Source organism: Gigantopelta aegis, chromosome 12, assembly GCF_016097555.1.
Source record: "Gigantopelta aegis isolate Gae_Host chromosome 12, Gae_host_genome, whole genome shotgun sequence".
Classification (NCBI taxonomy): Eukaryota; Metazoa; Mollusca; class Gastropoda; order Neomphalida; family Peltospiridae; genus Gigantopelta; species Gigantopelta aegis.
The window spans coordinates 43,077,514-43,100,592 of record NC_054710.1 but is presented as its reverse complement, the minus strand read 5'-3'; the positions used below and the strand labels follow the sequence as shown (position 1 = coordinate 43,100,592).

Sequence of the window (23,079 nt, the reverse complement as noted above, 5' to 3'; positions counted from 1 at the left end):
GTGTAGCGCAAGCATAATATGCAAAATGGGAACCAGTCTTTTATTAGTTTAAAGGATGCAAGCCACCATTTACATTTGCAAAACTTTAAAAGTGTAAATTATTAATTTATAAAATATCTCATAAATTGCAACAAAAAAAAAAAATAATAATAAAAATTAAATACACAACAGATAAATTTAACAAAGAATCTACATTGAAAAATTACTAATTTGGTGTGTGGTGGGTGGAGTGGGGTGGGGTGGGGGTTTGAATGCTATAAACCGTAATACATATATAATTTATGCTAACAAAGTTCTTGTTTCATTTTGGGGTTGTTGGGGTTTTTTTGTTTTTTGTTTATTTTGGGGGGGGTTTTGGGGGTGAGTTCCCATTCATAAGTAAATAAATATATATATACATGTACTCGTTTATAAGTGATAAAATATTGTTTAGTTTTTAATGCTGTTAACTATTGTAATAGGTAACATAGATTGTTTTTATAACTTAGGTGGTTTTAGTGGAAACAATTATTTTTAAATATTAACATTAATAATATTATTCTAAACTAATGAAAATTGTTTGCATGTTTTTCTAGACATACCATAAAATATGCCCAATGAGCATGTTGTGTAAAGTGACAAATTGATTAAACATGATCTTAGTATGCAAAATGTACATTAAAAAGTTAAAGTAAAAGTTATCAACAGTTAAAATTGGGCAAGTGAATTTTTCACCATGGCCAGTGAATTTTCAAATCCATTAATTGGCCCTATATGGCAAGTGAATTTTTTTTTTAATTCTGGAACCCCTGGATTATGTTTGAAAGACTGTGACCTGCTTTCGAATATGGGTATCGGGTTTCTTCGTTGCATTTGTATGGTACTATAGCCATTGACCAATCTGATTAAAATTACCAGTAGTGCGTGGACTCCCATGTCCAGGTGACATTTCATCTATAAATAACAATTTAAATATCAACCAATTACACTTTGCCTTTTATAGCGTTATTCGGGAGCATACAAATTCTAAAAATATTGGGTAAGACTATTTATGCAATATTAAAAAACATTAAACATTAAACATTAAAAAAAACAGGGTGAAAAGTGCAGTAATAAACTCTGGATTGTATACTAGTATAAACAGATTTTATGGCTATACCATCACGTTTTGGGTTTTTTCGCCTTGAAAATAATTTTATATAAAAGTGTATATTGCAATTAGTTTCCGGCATACTTTGTAATTCACCCGAATCATTTCGTATACCCTCGGCATAATCCCGAATGTTTTCAAATGCTTTTCAAATCACTGGCATGATTTTGCAAGTAAGGTTTTGATTGGTCGAATGAAAGGTCAACTGGACATGAGCTCCAATGGGCTACTGTTAGATCCACATGTAATAGTGGAGCTAATTTTAATTAGATTGGCCACTGACATGTTAGTTTAATCTCATAAATGCACTAAAAAGTTATCCAACTAAAGGTATAAGGTGTGTGTATTCTAGATACACCTTGGTTAGCAAATTTGTCAACATGGAAAAGAACCTTATTGCTACTGTTGGTGGTAAATTCCTCACTTATAACAGGGATACATCTATAAATATGTTGTACATAAACCAATTATGTCATGGCATATGTGCATTATAATATTAGGGGTGTTTACACAACAGGCAGGGGCAGCTATAGTAGGTATAGTAATAGCGGCGTGCATGCAGTGCACTGTCACGTCCATGACGTTATTTAATGAGCCCAGCAACATTCCAAGCACTCAACTGGCATGAATGTGTCGCATACCTGGATGATGTCAATGTTCTGGGAAGAAGTTCTGAAGAACATTTAGAAAATCTTAGGTCAGTTTCTTATGGTTCCAGAAATATTATTTGAAACTTAAACTGAAAACAAATTCTGTTTCGCAAAGAGTCCAGACAGTATAAAATGTGTTGTGAATTAGCCAGGTCCTCAAAATCAAAAAGAACTGCAAGCTTTTCTAGGGGTATATGATTTAATTACCACCAAGATCATATTAAAGGATTCGTAGGCATGTCGGCTCCACTGTACATTCTTATAAGCACAAAAAATAAATAAATGTATTGGTGGGGACTGGCGTTGTCATTCTGAAAGATTAGGCCTGGACTATGAGCTGCCATGAAGGGCACAAGTTCATGGGCCAGCACCTGGTCGCGGTATGCAGCAGCGTTGAGGCTGCCACGAATGACAAGAAGTTGAGAATGTCCATTTCCATAGAAAGCACCCCAAACCATTACACTTCTGCCTCCGAATCTGTCAACTTCACTGACACAACACTGAGCATGATGTTCATCACGTTGTCTCCAAACCCTCTGCCTGCTATCAGCAAATCGCAGTGTGAATCTTGATTCATCACTAAACACAACTCTATTTCATTCCCTCAGAGTCCATCCCAAGTAGCATTGTGCCCACAGCTGACACTGACGTCGATGAAATTGGGTCAAAATGGGTCCAACATATGGGCTCCGTGTGTGGAGGTAAGTGGTTCACAGTCGATTTCGGATAGTTTACGCAGACACCCGACGTCTGAAAAGTACATTACTGGTTGCCGTAGCTGTCATGAAACGGTTGCAGAGGTGACGTAACACAATGTGATGGCCATCTGCCTGTGACGTCACACGTGGTCTACCCATTCTGGGACGATCAGCTGTGGTACCCGTTTGTTGTACTAGTGTCCGCAGATCATAAATTGCCTGTCGACCGCAACCCGATGTCCTTGCAACATCAGCTACTGGCATTCCCACGTGCAACATGCCACATTTGTGAGGCATGGCGTTGAAACAGGTGGTAACAAATATCGCTTTAATGTATTTTTTCTTTCTGTCGGTCTACTGTGAGCAAGTAACAATGAAAACGTGTGCTATTGTAGTCACGTGACCAGTGGCATATGCGAAACCACTTTTGTTTCAATGGTGCTATGCATGTGCTATGGATCGGGTCACATGGACTGTGATGGGCTTCAAATGGAGTGTTGACATTGCCATTACAATATTTATTCCTGAAAAATACCTGGTTTCAACACTCATTGACTTTCAGGGATGTGAGAGGGGCTGGAACAAAAAAGCTTACTGTGGCCGGCATCCAGGGGCCGTTCAGGGGCACCTGAAGGAAAATTGTTGTTTGCAACCCATGGAACTGCCAAAAATTGCATTCAATGCTAACAAATCTAAACTGGTTATAATTTATAATATAAGGCACACATCATAAACTTGAAACTGTGAAAACATGCAAATGAACCTTGTCTGGTCAATAGTATTGCTCAAGGGCACCTATGCTCTCAGTTACAAGCCAATATTAAAGTTTTTTAACAGTTTTGCACATCTACTGGAATGAAAATTAATCTTGATAAGACTAAAGTTATGGTATTTAGAAATGGTGGTCCCCTTCGATCATATGAAAAGTGGTTTTACATGGGATCTCAAATTAAAGCAGTTTCTATTTACAAGTATTTAAGTATTATGTTCACTCCTAAATTATCTTGGAATAAAGCTCAGCTCTGTCTTTCTGCTCAGGCAAACAAATCTTTGTTGACGCTTTACCAATACCACAAGAGAGCAGGAAATATACCTTTTTCAGATAGCTTATAGGTTGGACTATACCAATTAAAATCCCATTGGTGACAGTGTTAAGATATTGGCCTGAAACTACTATACACAACGTATCAACCAAAATATGAACCATAGATATGAATACTACAACACCTCACCCAAAGTAGTGACTGAGTTAAATGGCACCTTTCATGGCTCATTTTCGAGATAACAGGATGTTGTTACAAGCCCCGTCAATTCCGCACAAAATGGTAGTGCTTAGTTTTACAGGCACCCCGTGTATGTTTCAAGCACAAGTGTGCCTGACACACTGGTACTGCACAAAATAAAATTGCATGCATTTATTACCTACATAAAACTGTACTTGATGCAAGCAACCACTGTCACATTTATCACCAATGGCAGGACTCACGGCTTTAACTCCTCCATTAAAAGTTCGGGTCACTTCGAACTTTGACCCAGCCGAGATGCTATTTGGTGGAGTACTACCTATAAGCAGAACTGCACTGTTTCAAAAAGTGTCGAATCACCTGTTTTTGGTGAATGGCAGGTTCACATGTTTTATAACATAAAGTATTAAGTTGACTGCAATGTCCTATTTGGAGTCAAGCGCTTATGAAAGTGCATATGACAATGTTCGTAACTACATAATAAAATAATATGAAATGTAATGTTGTGTTCTTCTTTTGTGTGTTCAAGGAGTACAGTTGAAGATAATAACCTATGTTTGAGTATGCATATTATGTGTGATATACTTGTTAATCCCAGCACTATGAATGCACCATGTCACCTACATACAGAGACTAGTGAACTATTTTCTCTCGTAACCTAAAAATTTGAAAATTCTGCTACGGGCAGGTCTCATTAACCAACATTTATCAGAAAGTAGTCCAGTGCCATGGGTCTTTTCAAATGTGCCAAGTTGTACAAGACCAAGCATTGCAGGAATGTAAACAAAGTTAAGAAACAAGCTTTATCACACCTCTAGGTCAGAGTTTACTGTTGTGAGGAGTCAAACTGTCAAACAATTAACTCACAGATGGGTGTCCCTCTCAACATGAATTTAAATCACTGGTAATTAGGTCAGCTGCTTAAACTATATTAAAAGCAAGCATGCTGGTACAGTCATTTCACAATTGTCACTTGACTAAAAATAATCACCCATTCCTATTAGAATATTTAACAAATTTTAAAATGCCGCCAGTGAGAAAAAGTGCAAAATGTGGATTTAAGAAAGGGGACATTCCACACAATAAATCCAGGAAGTGTGCGAAAGTGGATACAGGTGTGTACGAAATGAGACGGACGGCCAGACTAACCAAGTCCATGACAAAAAAAGTCTTGGACACTGAGGCTCATGGTGTCCAAGTTGGACAATTGCCGACGACAGCGCCATACAGACTATTGCGATCTGTGGCAGACCCACTGACTGAAACTGAGCAGTGTTTGAACAGCACCATAGGTTCAAGGTAAATGATGCTAATGTACTTAATCTGAATACCCTACATATTCTAATTGACTTCTTACAATAGTTCTTACATGCATGTATCAGGGCAGAGATAGGTTGGAAAGGGAAAAAAATGAGAAAAGAGCAATTAAATTATACCTTTTATATGAAAGTTACACATTACATACCTTGTAGCATGCAAATCACATTTTTGTTGGATAAATACACTATTTATGTGATTACAAACACAATCACAAAGAGTCAGATTTGAAAAATATGGCTTGCAAACAATGTCAACTTGGCATGGTAGCACTGGTGAAAACAGTCCAACAGTCCAAGGGAGATAATCTATCAATGAAAATGCTAGATACAAGAAAACATTAAGAAATGAGGTAGTGCTAGTATTTATGGGCTTCTATTTGGGTTTTATCAACAGATCAGAGGCCGACACATACAGGGTCCTCCACATGGGCAAACTGGAGCAAATGATGAATAGAACACACAACGACCACCGCACTTTGGCTCCAGAATGCCATGGTCAACTGATGTGGGACTTCCCGGCGGAAGAAAGAAGGGGTGTATGCACTCGGCAGCGTTTGTGCTGTAATATTTGTACATACCACTCTGGTATGTACAACTTGTACACAGAGGTGGACAATCCAGAGCGAAAGGGTCGAGGTCGTAAGGCAGCTCAGCCAAATGTGTCAGTGCAGATCGGTCTGACGAAAATGCCCATTGGGGTTCAAAACTTCCGGCTCCTGTGTCTCTGCATGAACATACCAGCACCGTGTGTTGCGGGGTGTCAAAAAACTGCAAACAAAGTATGTGACACTATTATAAACAGTAACAAAACCGACATGCAGGCTAGGAGAAACAATCTTAAAACAATAAACACTATCAGGGGTTGTCAACCAAATGCAGTAAATTTACAATGTGATGGCATGTACAACAATCCATTATATTCTGGGGTTGGAAAGACTCCTTTCCCCAACCTGCCCTTTCCACTCAGGTGGTCTACACAGCAACAGAACACAACACATCACAGAAGCAAGTGTTGGCTATTGCTACAAAAAATAAATTATGCTCCAAACGTCACGGCATTAGTCAATCACATACATGTCTGAATGATCCAACATGCTCTCGCAATATCCCAATGACAATGTCTATTGGAGATGAAAAAACTTGGGCTAAGGACTGTTTAACTGATTTAAAAAATGACGGTCTTGACGTACATTACATGACGACAGACCCGGATGCTAAAGGTTTCAAAGGTGCTGAAGAGTTATACCAGCAAAATGTTACTGACATCGAACCACAAATGTTAATCGACACACGACATGTTTCGGAAAATCATCGCAAGTTTGTTAAAGGTGCAAAATTTGTTGAAAATATGATGCCAGGACGGACAATATCTGACAAAAAGAAATTACAGATCAAATTCTCCAATGACATTGCTTTTAGGTGCCAGGCAGAGTATGAACAGGCTTATAGAATACACACAGGAAACATTCCTAAATTCATGCATGCACTGTCATACACATCCGATGCCATCGCAGCCTGTTATCAAGGCAATCACAAAAAATGTATGAAACATTCATTTGTCTGCAAATCTGCAAGTAAAAACTGGCTGGTTAAGAGTACCTTTCTCAATTCGCATTTCAAAATTGCCACTAACAATGACACCGACTTGAGGAAGTGCATAGACTATCGTCTCGGACCCAAAATGTTACAAATGACAAAATTTAATACAAACACACAAAAATCTGAGGCTGTCAATAAAAGCATTAGAAAATCATTACCAAGACACACAACTTTCAGCAGAAACTTCTCAGGGAGGGCACACAGTGCAGTGCACAGCATCAATAATGGGCCTGTAGAGTCATTACTTAAGTTGTCAAGGGATATGGGATGTTCATTCTCATCGGGTAGTAAGGTCATTTCAGCTCTGCACAAAGTCGAACACAACAGAACTCTGCAACTAAATAGAAAAAAAAACAATGCCATATAAAATTAAAAGATGTCAGAAAAGAAAGGTTCTGTATGCACTGTATGAAAAACACCAAGAAGATGAAAAAAATATGAAAAAAATTACATCTTAAAAAATCACGCTTCGACCTCGAAAGTCGAACATAATTACGCAAAATCTAAAAAATATCCCCACAAGTTACAATAAACACACACAATTAAGAAAACAACCACAGACTAACAATACCTCACAACAGACAGTGTGGTGTATGTCCCTCGAGACACAGGCCCTGGTGTTTGCAATTAATTCTATCAATGTTATTTGCATGCGTTTCTAATGTCAAATGTTCGGCATTTATGCACTGCCTATTGTGACACAAATGAGAGATTTCAAGCACTCCTTTATGAACTGCCATATCAGATGGCCATTTCTTGTTTCTTATCATGTATGCCAGTCTGTGAGCTTTCTCTATTTTGGGTGCAGGGGTGTTAGGCCAATGCACTTTCTGGCGGCCATATCCATCAGCATTCATGGAACCCAGCCACATGCTACATGCATGTTCACCTACATTAAATTCAGTTTTTTTGTCTAAAAGATATTGTACATGTTCCAAAAAATGACTCCATGATTACTAATTAATTCAAAATGGCAGTTACACATCAATTAAAAACCGGAATTTATGATAATTAGGACATACCACAAAAATGTCATTTTCTCTATAGGTTGGACTATACCAATTAAAATCCCATTGGTGACAGTGTTAAGATATTGGCCTGAAACTACTATACACAACGTATCAACCAAAATATTGAACCATAGATATGAATACTACAACACCTCACCCAAAGTAGTGACTGAGTTAAATGGCACCTTTCATGGCTCATTTTCGAGATAACAGGATGTTGTTACAAGCCCCGTCAATTCCGCACAAAATGGTAGTGCTTAGTTTTACAGGCACCCCGTGTATGTTTCAAGCACAAGTGTGCCTGACACACTGGTACTGCACAAAATAAAATTGCATGCATTTATTACCTACATAAAACTGTACTTGATGCAAGCAACCACTGTCACATTTATCACCAATGGCAGGACTCACGGCTTTAACTCCTCCATTAAAAGTTCGGGTCACTTCGAACTTTGACCCAGCCGAGATGCTATTTGGTGGCGTATACTACCTTAAATTATTTGATGCCATGATATAACCTCAAATTTATGTTATGGATCAGAAATATGGGGTACAAAATGCTAAATTATTGAAGCTGTGCAAATTAAAATTTGTAAATACCTGTTTACGGTTGGAAAATCAGCAAAACATTATATTGTGTTGGGCGAGTGTGGTAGGGTCCATCTTCAACTTATTTATATGACAAGAGTTATCAAATATTGGTGTAAACTTATTCAATTACCACCTTTCAGATTACCTTGTCAAAGTTATTTGATGTTAAAATCTTTATATGATGTTGAGTACATTAATTGGGCTACAAAAATGAAACAAATTTTATTTAATTATGGTTTTGGTTTTGTATGGCTACGTCAGGAAGTACATGTAGGTAATATTGATTTGTTTATCTCATTGTAGGTAATATTGATTTGTTTATCTCATTGTTTAAACAGAGACTTTATGACAATTTACAGCAGCAGTGGTCAGCTGATATAAATATATCTACCTCATGTTATTATTACAAGCAGTATAAATCTCTTTTGAATACTGAACGGTACTTGCAACTTAACTTTGCGGTACATGTCAAAAGGGTCCTGTCGAACTTTAGATGCAATAACTTTGGATTAGCTGTAGACACGTACTGGCAAATTTAACAATATAACCTATGAACAACGATGGTGTCCTTTTTGCAGAAATAATGATGAGCTTTTTTATTGAAGACCAACTACATGTATTACTCGAGTGTAAAAATTATACAGACTTAAGAAAAAAGTTTTTTTTTTATTTTATCAATAAATATTTGCATTTACCACCTTCAATTATTTTTGTGAAGCTGATGTCATCTACAAATAAACTATTACTGCAGAATTTGTCGTTGTTTTAATATATCAGGTATCTGTAATAAGAAAGCTAAATGATGATGTTTTGTAAGTTAACCACTTGCATGTGACAAAATATATATGGGTTTTTTTTGGTGTATTATTGGCCTGTGGCCTTAATATTGAATAAACTTGTTATTGTTGTTGTTCAAGCGCACCTAGCTGTAGGAAAATTGTTGTTTGCAACCCATGGAACTGCCAAAAATTGCATTCAATGCTAACAAATCTAAACTGGTTATAACTTATAATATAAGGCATACATCATAAACTTGAAACCATGAAAACATGCAAATGAACTTTGTCTGGTCAATAGTACTGAACATCATGTTTTTGGGGGTTTTAGACGAAATGGAAAAGTGCATTTACGCGTTTCCACGTAGCTCTCACATCCCTGGACTTTATTCAAATTTTAAATTGTGAATTTTTTAATTTGACTGTTTGAAATAACTTTATACAAAACACAGAACTCATTTTCATTTTATTCAGTGGTAAAGTCAGAAATTAAGGAGACTGCCTTTAGTTATTGAAAAATAGTGGTGTTTTCATTGTGACAAGTGTCCAATTTTTGTGATATAACAATTGTTAAGTCATTGCTAATTGACTACAACACCAAATTTAGATGTTCAGAATCCTTGTTGTTGCATTTTCTGTGGATCCATATTGGCGGACATAATTTTGTTTATGTTTTAATTAAGTACTTATTTTCAATTAACTTGTCCATCTGATGAGGTTAATCATTCAAAAGTGACCTATTTTAACGAAACCTGTTGGGTTGGCATGCATATTATTTCAATATGAGCTATTTTGAACGGACATTAATTCATTTTTATCTTCAATGTTTAAAGATCTACAGTTGACTTCAACTGTACATTGTCAAGTATATGAAAATGTTGGTAATATCAGTCATTGTATTCTTGGACTAGACCATATACATAATATAATATATATTATCAAGGGTGGATCCAGGATTTTTTAGGGAAGGGTGCAAGGTTTAAAAAGGGTACATGTAGCTATAGTACTCCTAATGCAATGCAGAAAAAGAGCACCCAACAAAGTCAAAATTACATTAATTAATATAATAAACTGCTGCAAAAAACATCCAGCTGACCAAGATATTATGTCATACCCCTACTATTTTTTTTAGGTTAAACACCAAATAGTGGATTTTCCAGCATTTTAAAATGGGAGTACATGCACCCCCCTAAATTACACTGATTTAATTAATTAATATAGAAAACTTATTACAGGCCTTAGGATTTCAAATTTCATGGCAAACACTTTTTTGGTTCCGTGCCTTGTGATCATGAGAACCCATCGGAAACTGTTTTTAGGTTCTGTAAAAACAAGTCATAGGAACCCATTTTTAATACCAATGATTTAAATTATTATTATCGCAAAAATCTGTTCAAAGAGACTCAATATAAAGTTGATTTTCGACATGCATGCTGTTGTGATTTTGACAGCTAAGGGCAATTTCCACGAAATCAACCTCAGGGTAAAAATCCAAAATATACTTTCTGATTGTGACTAAACTGCACTGCATAATTCATTGTTATCCACTATTTCAGCTACTCAACGTTATCTTGAGTGGATCAGGAAAAAATGCCTCATTGCAAACTCTATCAACAAACATGAAAAAAAACTATTAACAATTAAACCAAATTAGTGGTGTTCAATAATTCCATAACTGTATAAACTGTTCATTTTATTTTCATATTTCAGTCATACCGTGCCTTTTTCAAAGGGTGGTGATACACGTGACTTAATGGGTAACACACGTGACATCCTGAACAAAATTTGTCTTGTTCAGATTTGTAATATAATTAGTTTCTCTTATTGTATGTAGCTAGACATCAGGACTGTTTAGAATAGATATGTGTTTGTGTGGGCAATAATGTCAAAAATAAAAGATAATCCTGTTAATTTTTACACTGTATGAAATCACTGATAAATAATGAAGACCTATTATTATACTCTAATGATTAAAGGTATAATCTCATCCCCAGAACAATTTCCAAGTCAGTGAAGATGATACAATTTCTCAAGATGTTAATTCTAATGGTTGTAGTCATAGCAGCAGAAATCCAAGGGTAGAGGAGAATGCTCTAATCCCAAGCACTTCTGTACAAGACCAAAAGCATTCTCAAATTAAGGGCTATAGTTGATTTTCTTCATTGATTATTTCTTGCTAGGTAGGATTTTAACAAACAAATAAGAAAGGAAATTTGTGTTGAAATTCACCACACTGAAGTCGCATGTCTTGGAATTTAAGACAATATACAGTGGTAAGGTTTTCACATACCCTGTTTAGAATATTTCCAGCATTGGCAACTAAGCTGTAAATTAAAAGTTTGCAGGGGCCACTGTGGATTTGCTTTGAGGATACAAAACTAATCGATGCTGAGTGAATTTGTGTGGGCCTACGTGTATATCTGAAAAATCTTACTAAATATTGTACATGTATGTTGTCTTCGTTGCTTGAGAAGGGGCGGGATCTAACTCGTCTGATAGTAATCATCTGATGTTCCTTACTCGTAGGATCTAACACTATCAGTGGACCTATCCTCTGATTGGGTTTTTTTCACCATCCCAGTCAATGCCCTATAACTGGTATATCAAAAGCCATGGTATGTGCTGTGCGTCTATGGAAAAGTGGATATGAAATAGCATTTGCTTCTAATGGAAAAATATTGCAGGTTTTGACTAAAACTACATTTTAAAATTATCAAGTGTTTGACATCCAATAGACAATGATCAGGGTTCGAAACGGCCTGTGGCCAGGTTGCCAAATGTTTTTGGCGAGTTTTGAACCCTGATGATTAACCAGCATTCTGAGAGTACTGCTAATTCAATAGCCTCTATTAGAAACATACTTATCTGCCCTTGATTTGCATAGCGCCAAGTGGCCCCAATCAGCCACTAAATTATTTCCAGCAGGTTCACCCTCCATTCGCTTGCAACAAAGGCCCTTTGTTACTACTGAATTGTGGAGTAGTCGTCAACTTGTTCTTTTATTTTTTGAGATTGCTAAAGTTTTCTATTATTATTATTGTTTGTCGGATTGTGTGCAATCTGCTTCTTTTACAGAAAAGAAAATGTACAATATGTTTGGTGCTCAACAGAAATACTTACGAACACGTCTTGGGGAGACCAAGAAAAAGGGCTCATTGATGACTGACTCGTTAAAACGGCACCTTAATAAAGTTTTGATATTTGCAAGTAATATGCATGTGTTTGTGTATATATCACTGTGTACAAACGGAAGTGTACATTAATTTGACTAAATGACTAGCTGCGATTTTCTGTACCGCTAGCTGCATTATTAACTACGACCTATGCAGTAGTTTAATAATGAAACTAATGATACAGAAATTCACTTCTTCACCTAACGATAAGGTTTTTACTGTCTGACTCGCAAACAAATCGGAAAAGCGAGTCCAGTGTCACTGTCAGACTGACACAATTTCATATGTAATTTAATAGTTGCAATCGACTATCTACCTGCAATTATTAATATTATGCACAACCATAAAGCATTCCATATATATATATATATATATATATATGTGTGTGTATGTGTATGTGTGTGTGTGTGTGTGTGTGTGTGTGTGTGTGTGTGTGTGTGTATATATATACACATATATGTATATATACATGTATATATACATACATGTATACATACATGTATATATATATATATGTATATATACACATGTACATATACGTGTATATATATATGTATATACATGTGTATATATATATATGTATATACATGTATATATATATATATGTATATACATGTAATATATATGTATATATATATATACATGTATATATATATATATATACATGTATATACAGTCGAACCTGTCTATGGCGGCCACTCGTGGGACATGACAAAAGTGGCCGCCATAGAGAGGTGGCCGCCGTATGCAGGTCATATATAAGTCCGAATTTTTAAAAACAATTACACGTATGTTGCAATAGAACTATTAAGGAGCCATATACATGTGCAAAAACGTAATTAAAAACAAGACAAAAAATTATCATCTATATGAAGTATTTAATTCCTTCTAGAGTTGACACGTTTAACTCGTTGTTTTAGGCTAGATACCCTCTTATCAACTGCGTTTAATGACCACCGCCGATGACTAGTACATCGCACCGTTAATCCAGATTAAAAACACTTGTTAATTAACGAACACAGCTAAGCGACCGACGACCTTTAAAGGACCGCTGTTTATCAAGCCAATTGGTTATATCAACAAAAACATCTTACGTTTTTTTTTACGATTGCCGACATTTCTTTAGAACTTGCACTAAAAAACAATTGTGGCCGCGATAGCAGGTTCATTTTCGCTTTTTTATGACAAAAGTGTGGCCGCTGGCCGCGTTGAGCAGGTGGTTGCCATATAGAGGTAAAATATATAGTAAAATTCATTGGGGGGACCTCAGGGTGGCCGCCATGGACAGGTGGCCGCCATATGGAGGTGGCCGCGAAGGCAGGTTTGACTGTATATATATATATATATATGTGGTAGTGTTTAATTTTGTATATAGTTTTAATTTTTTGACATGTAGTAAGTCTAGGTATTGTTATTATCGATTACCCAGGTATTGAGATACAGACGCGCATTTCTTGCATGTGCGACTGTAGGCACGTGCGTTGCGCCTTCTATTGTTGTCTTGGCTATATAAACTCAAGGTTTGCAGCATAAGATAGGATGTTCGATTAAGATAGGATGTGCGGTTGGATTCGCTGCTGGAAGAGGGGAAATCTTCGTTTCTTGTAAGTTTGAATTTAATATGTGATTTATGAATTAACTGTGGAATATTGTAGATGTCTTTATAGATTTCTTTATATTAAATTGTGGATGTTTTTATAAAAAAATTGTGAAGTTTATACTAATGCATACACTTGCATAAGGGGGTGTGAATATACTGGACGAGTTTGAAAGAAAGAAAGAAAGAAATGTGGTTTACACCTACCCATTGAGCCTTGCGGAGCACTCACTCAGGGTTTGGAGTCGGTATTTGGATTAAAAACCCCATGCCTCGACTGGGATCCGAACCCAGTACCAGTTTGAAGGTTTATAGGTTCATGTAGACATGTATTAAAGAATATTATATCTATATGTATTTGAAACTGTGTGGTCAGTTTATACCTGATTATTAAGAGTTATAATTGTATATTTGTACGATGATTTATTTCTAATTTAGATTAGTCTTCTGTACACATGATGATGTGTCAGGTTACTTTGTTACTGGGACAGCTTGGTCCTCATACTTGGTATGTTTATGAATAAATTGTATCGCTATAATTGAGTAATGGTTCATGTGTGGATAGATATTATAACTGTACAATAGTTCATATTATGTGGGTAGATATTTTGTATATTATGATTTAATACTTAACGTTTTGTTATGATGTTATTGTTGACTACTATATGTATTATATGTACTATTAGGCTATTTAGGCCTACAATGATTTAATATTGTGTAATATATTTTGTGGCAGGTATATGAAGTAATTTGTATGTATTATATCATAATATCATTGAATGATTAACATGATATTTTATGATCGGTGTATTTACAATGATGTTAATCATAATACTTAATGGACGTAATTATTTGTAATATTTTCAGAGCTGTAAAGAATGTGAGAATATCAGAATATATGAATGAACCTGAATAACATTCCAACTCTCTGCCGTTTGTTTGAACCCAATATGATGCTACTACATATACATATATACATACATACATATATATATATATACTCTTCAAAAAAAGAAACGCAAAAGGGTACAAATGGGTTATAACTCCGATTTTATGTTTCCTACCGGTTCATGCTTTGTGAATATAAGGTCATTGCATGTCCCAAACACATTCCCACGGTTACATTCGATAAAACGCAGCTACTGTACAATAAAGTTCCAAAATGTGAATATTCGCAAAAACGCAGCCACGTGCAAACCATGTCACCACTGCACGTGCGTTGTCTGCACGTGCAACATGAACACCGACAGTATAAAAGTGCAGGGTGTTCGCTTGCCTGGCCTCTGTATCTGGCCGACAGTTGACAATCCAGGACATGCCACGTCTCAGTGAACCGCAGAGAAACAATGCCATCGGCCGACTAGACGCAGGCGAATCCAGAACGGCCGTTGCCAGGGCATTCCATGTGTCCCCAAGCACCATCTCCAGACTGTGGGACCGTTACCAGCAACATGGATCAACACGTGACCTCCCTAGATCCGGTCGACCACGGGTCACTACCCCCGGGCAGGGACCGCTACATCCGGGTAACGCCACCTTCGGGAACGATTGACTACTGCCACCTCCACAGCCGCAGCAATACCAGGTTTGCGCAGGATATCCGACCCAGACCGTACGGAACCGCCTACGTGAGGTAGGAATTCGTGCCAGACGTCCAGTTCGAGGTGTCATCTTAACACCACAACACCGTCGACTCCGACTGCAGTGGTGCCAGATTCATCGATAATGGCCTCAACTGCGATGGAGACGGGTGTGGTTCAGTGACGAGTCCCGATTTCTGCTCCGACGTCATGATGGAAGATGTCGCGTGTATAGGCGTCGTGGTGAACGTTATGCGGCAAACTGCGTGCAGGAAGTGGACAGATTCGGCGGGGGTAGTGTCATGGTGTGGGCAGCCATCTCACACACTGGCAGAACTGACCTGGTCCACGTGCAGGGCAGCCTGAATGCACAGGGCTACATTGACCAGATCCTCCGGCCACACATCGTTCCAGTTATGGCCAACGCCAACGCAGTGTTCCAACATGACAACGCCAGGCCTCACACAGCACGTCTCACAACGGCTTTCCTACAGAACAACAACATTAATGTCCTTCCTTGGCCATCGATATCACCGGATTTGAACCCAATTGAGCATCTATGGGACGAGTTGGACCGACGCCTCCGACAGCGACAACCACAGCCCCAGACCCTGCCCGAGCTGGCAGCAGCCTTGCAGGCCGAGTGGGCCACCATCCCCCGGGACGTCATCCGTACTCTGGTTGCTTCAATGGGCAGGCGGTGCCAGGCAGTTGTCAACACACGCGGAGGCCACACCCGGTATTGACTCCAGATGACCTTGACCTTGGTGGTGTGTCCTATCACTTACTCACAATGGACTAGAGTGAATTGTGAACAATCCTGCAACATTTGGTAATTATCGGACTCACCATTCAATAATGAAATCAATTCTCCAAATGTTACGACAATGTGGTTTTGCGTTTCTTCTTTTGAAGAGTATATATATACATACATACCTACCTACCTACCTACCTACCTACCTACACACACACACACACACACATATTCACTGGCGTAGGAAGCGGGGAGGGCTATTTTGTTTTATAATAGTGTAAAAGTGTGTAAATATAAGTGTGCCCCCCCCCCTCCCCTTTGGCACCTTCCTACGCCACTGATATGTGTGTGCGTGTGTGCATGCCCCCCTGCCTTGCCACCTTCCTACACCACTGGTATATGTACATAGATAAAATGTTTTTTTTAAACGTGCGTGTTCGTCTGGGTTATGTTTTTGGTTCTGCGTGTGTGGGCTTGTTTTGTAGGCTATTGTTGATTTGGGGGCAGATTTGTTGTTGTTATTGGAGTTTTCTTGGGGGGGGGTAAAATTGTTGAGGGGGGTATTTTTAAAATATTAGTTTTTTTCTTTAGCATGCTTATAATCATGTATAGAACAATGTCTTCATTTTAACATTTAACCTTAAATAATCGGCATGTAAGACCAACATAATAGGTTTACACAAATATTTTGATGTAAATAAAGCAAATACTGTTACTATAGGTAGATGTTTTTAGGTTAAATTATATATGTAGCTGTTATTACAGAAAAATTTACACTTTATAATGCAATGTATATAGGCCTAATCTATTTACAGCAAACAAAATATTTAGGTGTTTTTAGGGGAGGGGTCAGGTCATGCGTCCCCCAGAAATACACTGAGAGAGAGAGAGAGAGAGAGGGAGGGAGGGAGAGAGAGAGAGAGAGAGAGAGAGAGAGAGAGAGAGAGAGAGAGAGAGAGAGAGAGAGAGAGAGAGAGAGAGAGAGAGAGAGAAAGAGAGAGAGAGAGAGATTAGTGGTGCAGGAAGGTGCCAAAAAGTGTGGTGACACTTTTATATTTACACTTTTACACTATTATCAAGAAAAAAAAGAAAGGTTTTATTTAACGACGCACTCAACACATTTTATTTACGGTTATATGGCATCAAACATATGGTTAAGGACCACACAGATTTTGAGAGGAAACCCACTGTCGCCACTACATGGGCTACTCTTTCCGATTAGCAGCAAGGGATCTTTTATTTGCGCTTCGTACAGGCAGGATAGCACAAACCATGGCCTTTGTTGAACCAGTTATGGATCACTGGTCGGTGCAAGTGGTATACATCTAGCCATTGAGCCTTGCGGAGCACTCACTCAGGGTTTGGAGTCGGTATCTGGATTAAAAATCCCAGGCCAGTCACTATTATAAAGCAAAATATCTGAAAAGTGGGGGGCACTTGCCCCCCTGCTTCCTACGCCAGTGAATATATATATATATATATATATACACACACACACACACACACACACACCATGGAATGCTTAATGGTGGTGCATATTAATAATTGCCAACTATTAAATTACACATGAAATTGTGTTCGTTACACTACGTCTGTCTGACGACACTGGACTCGCTTTTCCGATTTGTTTGCGACTAAGACAGTAGAAACCTTATCGTTAGGCGAGGAAGTGAATTTATGTATCGTTAGTTTCGTTATTAACTACTGCATAGGTCGTAGTTAATAATGAGCTAGCGGTACAAAAAATCGCAGCTAGTCATTTAGTCAAATTAATGTACATTTCCATTCGTACACAGTGATATACAGTCGAACCTCGTTAATCCGGACTCCGATTATCCGGAAACCCCACTTTCCGGACAGATGAGCGACAAAATGAAACGGCTACTTTGAAAATGTATTCATTAGTCCGGATATTCAGCTTCCGGATTCGGACGGTCATAATCCAAAACAAAGTATCTAGAATAAAGGACATGTGTGTGTGTGTGTGTAGGTAGGTAGGTATAGTTTGTTGGGTATATAGCGCAAGAGACATTCGCGGTTACTGCTAAAACAACAAATCCCCTGCCTTCAATAAACGCGACCAGTTAAGACCAGTCAGGCAATCCACACGAGCTCTAATGGCTGCAAGGGGTTTCACACCTCTGTTTTATACACTTATCTGTTCGGTGCACTGCGTTAGATATACCGCTCTATGATCCTGTTGTGTTTTATAATCTTTAGAACAGTCAATTAAGGGTAATTAACTCCGAGTTACTGTTACAATTGGTCGACAAAAGACAAATGGTCAGACTTAAGGGATATCACGTTTGTTTTTTTTAAATATGTATCGAGAAATGTACATTTTATAAGAAATTTCCTTTGATCGATGTTCCATTTAATTTAATGCTTCTTATCTTAACAATGTCCACTCAATTGAGGATAATCAATTTTGAGTTACTGTTGCCATCTGATCAAACTTTTAAGGTTTAGACACCATTTTCTAACTGTCGTTGGCGATAAAAACAATCTCGAACTTGTTCTTAAAATGCAAAGCTCTTTTACATCAAACTGTGCTATTAGACAATGCCATATTTCAGATTACTTTGTGAAATATTGACTGAGGTTTGTGCATGTGATATTGAAGGTTAAACAAATAAATGATTGTATTTCATGCTTTTTTTTTTGCTTTTTTAAAAAATCTTTTGTAATCAAAGGGAGACAAAGGGCATGATTCAGTAGTCCAGAAATTTGTTTATCCGGTCAATTTGTGGGAACACCATTCTGTCCGGATTAACGAGGTTCGACTGTATACACAAACACATGCATATTACTTGCAAATATCTAAACTTTATTAAGGTACCATTTTAACAAGTCAATCATCAATGAGCCATTTTTCTTGGTCCCCCCCCCCCCCCCCCCCCCAAGACATGTTCGTAAGTATTTTTGTTGAGTAAAAAACATATTGTACATTTTCTTTTCTGTAAAAGACGGAGATTGCACACAATCTGAAAAACAATAATAGTAATAGAAAACTTTATTAGCGTCAAAAAATAAAAGAACAAGTCAACAACTACTCCACAATTCAGTAGTAACAAAGGGCCTTTGTTGCAAGCTTGGACTGGAACATAACACACCAGAAATAATTTAGTGGCTAATTGGGGTCGCTTAGCGCAATGAAAATCAAGGGCAGATAAGTATGTTTCTAATAGACGCTATGGCCTCAGACCACAATTAATTTTGCTATATGTTTCTATATAGCCTTAGTGGCTATAACATTTTTATTAATATCAGCAGGCCCGTGAAGTTTTGTATGTACCTTTGCCTGCATGGGGGACACATACCCTGAAAAGGACAACCCCTGTTGTCCAGCTCTTTCTCCCAGCATATTGGTTTAAACAGACACACCCTCTAAACCAGGCCGAAGTACACCCATTTTACACAAAAAGTACTACTTTTGCATGGGCCGGAATTACCACAAACAAGTCTTCAATGTCAACAAGTTACACATGTTTACAAACTACATGCTATCCCCTGTCACTTCAGTCAAACAGTTGCCACTTCATAGCTGTCTGCCATGAAATAATCACAGTCAAACAGCAGACTACTTGCGCGGTCACATTTCCGGATTTTGGACAACCAACTGGGAAGATAACTGTAATCTGAGGCCTATCATGGTCTCACTACACAGATGTCATCTGCCATTGAAACCCATGTTAAATTGCCCATCTTCAAATGAAGATTGCCAATAGAATGGGTTCATACATACATTATATAAGCATTTATTTTCACTCCAAAATTGCCTTTAATTGGGAACATTTCAGTATCTGTTTTTTGCTCTATGACCGCATCTGGCTGTAGTACCGGTCCAAACAGGTGGTTCATTAACCGATTCACTCCGGCTGTCTCTTGCGCTATATACCCATGTCCCAAAAGGTCAATTAATGCACAATATTGCAAAATAGCATGGGCAAAATACAGCCAGAAGGCTTACTATTAAACAAAAAGAAAGAAGTGTTTTATTTAACGACGCACTCAACACATTTTATTTACGGTTATATGGCGTCAGACATATGGTTAAGGACCACACAGATTTTGAGAGGAAACCCGCTGTCGCCACTACATGGGATACTCTTCCGATTGGCAGCAAGGGATCTTTTATTTGCGCTTCCCACAGGCAGGATAGCACAAACCATGGCCTTTGTTGAACCAGTTATGGATCACTGGTCGGTGCAAGTGGTTTACACCTACCCATTGAGCCTTACGGAGCACTCACTCAGGGTTTGGAGTCGGTATCTGGATTAAAAATCCCATGCCTCGACTGGGATCCGAACCCAGTACCTACCAGCCTGTAGACCGATGGCCTGCCACGACGCCACCGAGGCCGGTTACTATTAAACATACATATTGTTTTAATTCTTCACCATTTCCTTGAAGTGAATATCTGAGCCATAACTTGTGTCACAATTAGGAACTAAAGTTGACCGTGATGAATGAACTCTCACCCGGAAGTGATCTGTGTAGTGAGACCTTAAAGTTTATTAACAGATTTTGTCAAACTTGGTTTTGTAGTGAATTTAATAATTTGGGTCATTTACACCATGAAAAGCCATACTAGACCAGTGTAACTTATGAACTTTAAACAATACACCAAAAGATAGATGTACCATACCATCCAATAAAACTTCATATCACATTGTTACTCCTTGGTCATCCACACAATAGATGGCCATCTAACAAACAGCCACTGCACTGTAGTGTATGACCTTTTTGGTAGTTCCGATACAAGGAACATACAAAGAAGCTAATTATCTAGCTAGTTAGTTCATTAAAAATATTTGTCTTCATCAATGAGCAACAATTATTGCATAGTGAAGTGTTGAAATCCTGGGTTTTTTTCTGTATATTTCAGCATGAAGGTCCACACATTATTAATGGCAGATACAGATTCTACTTTTATAGTAGAATAGTATTTTATGTATATACAATACCATTAAAACTGTTTGTCACTATGACTGTACTGTAAAAAAAAATCATTATGCACAAAATCACAGAAATTAGGATGAATTTGGATATTGACCTTGTGACCTTGAATTCTGACCCTTTACAATGAGAAACTCAGTGTTAGACACTCAGATCAATTGATATATTGCATGTAAGAACACTAGCATATACATTTTGACACCACCCACCCACCCACAAATAAAAATAAAAAAAATAATAAAAATAAATAAAATTGACATTTTGCAATATAGCTTGGCTAAAATCCACATTGATGAAATGACCTTTTATAAGGATACTACACTAATACATTTTCATTTTGGCTTGCTAAACTTATATTTTTGGGGGATAATCAGTAATTTCATGTTTTACATTATGGTCTCACTGCACAGATGTCATCTGCCTTTGAAACCCATGTTAAATTGCCCATCTTCAAATGAAGATTGCCAACAGAATGGCTTCTAGCATGGGCAAAATACAGCCAGAAGGCTTACCATTAAACATACATATTGTTTTAATTCTTCACCATTTCCTAGAAGTGAATATGTGAGCCATAACTTGTGTCACAATTAGGAACTATAGTGGACGTAATGAATGAACTCTCACCCGGAAGTGATCTGTGTAGTGAGACCTATACATGTCCCCTATACTGGGCCCCAACACATTTTCATACCTCTTAAGTTCAAGGGCCATAACTCTGTGAAAAATGGGTAAAACGCCAAAGAAGTTAACTTGATCTGTAACAGTACATGATATAGCTACATACAAAGCTTCATCTCATTATATTCAGGCATTAAAAAACAAAGTCTGGAAAGCAATTTTTCATATATCTTAAGTTCAAAAGGGCCATAACTCTTTGAAAAACAGGTAAATAAATTGCCATGAAAGTCAAACTTGATTTGTCACAGAACATGATAAAAATATAACAAAATTTTAGCTCAATATCTTGAGCATTTCAAAACAAAGTTCAGTAAATAACTTTTCGTATCTCCTAAGTTCAAGGGCCATAACTCTTTTAAAATTGGGTAAAGCATCTTGAAAGTCGAAATTAATCTGTAACAGTACATGGTAAAGCTATAAAAAAAAATTCACCTCAATATATTTGGACATTGGGAGAAAGTCCGAAAAACACTGGGTAAATCGTTATGAAAGTCAAGCTTGATATGTAATAGTATATATGGTAAAGCTATACCCAAAATAGTTTGAGGTATTATGCTAAAAAAAACAAAAAAAACATCAGGAAACTTATAGGTGGGATGGACAAACAGACACACATACAGAAGGATGGGCAAGTAGGGGACTAATAAATCAATCTGCTCTAGTGGTGTCACTACTAAACATAACTTTTCATTGCTTAAAAACTACCTGTAAGGGTTGGGGTCATGTTTAGAGGATGTTAGTCAGAAAATCTGCAAAACATTGTTGTCTAAAATTCTTAAAAGAAATATTTCCATTTACTGTTATTTTTCCTATAAGAAATATTTCCATTTTAAATATTCCAGCCAAGAATGATTCACCCTTAAACAGTCATCCATTAACTGATCTTGTTCTGGTTAAAATATTTACTTTCACCTATTTCATTATTCACTAAAAAGAACCCATTTGATGCATTTAAAACTTTAAATATAAAAATAAAACAAGGTAAAAGGTTTTTTTTTAAAACTGATTAGCGACGGTGATCAATCAAATTTTTTTAGTACCAACTACTATTTATCAACATTTTAGAATTGTACAGAAATCTTTGGAAATCCCCGAAAACAATGTTTTAAAGTCAAAATTGTAGTTTTCGAATGTCTTTTTTCAGTGGTTCTGGTGACGTACATTTTTGGACAGTGTCACACGTTTTACTTTCCGTTACGTGTTACCACCAACTCAGACTTAGATTCCAGGGAGAATATGCATAACTATCCTTTATTTTAGGCTGGTACATATAGATCACCCTTCCATCTATGAACACATCTTGATACCAGCTTGTTATCTGT

At 37.3% G+C, this 23,079-nt stretch overlaps 1 long non-coding RNA gene across 1 annotated transcript in view; it reads right to left on the bottom strand.

Annotated features, from left to right (window-relative positions):
- Window positions 1–5,146: 5,146 nt before the first annotated feature.
- Window positions 5,147–23,079, bottom strand: part of LOC121386504 — a 40,538-nt gene continuing 22,605 nt past the window's right edge. The window contains exons 2-3 of the long non-coding RNA XR_005959668.1: window positions 6,798–6,976; window positions 5,147–5,808 (exon numbers count right to left, since the gene is read on the bottom strand). This is a non-coding gene — a long non-coding RNA (uncharacterized LOC121386504). The remainder of the gene's footprint in view (window positions 5,809–6,797; window positions 6,977–23,079) is intronic.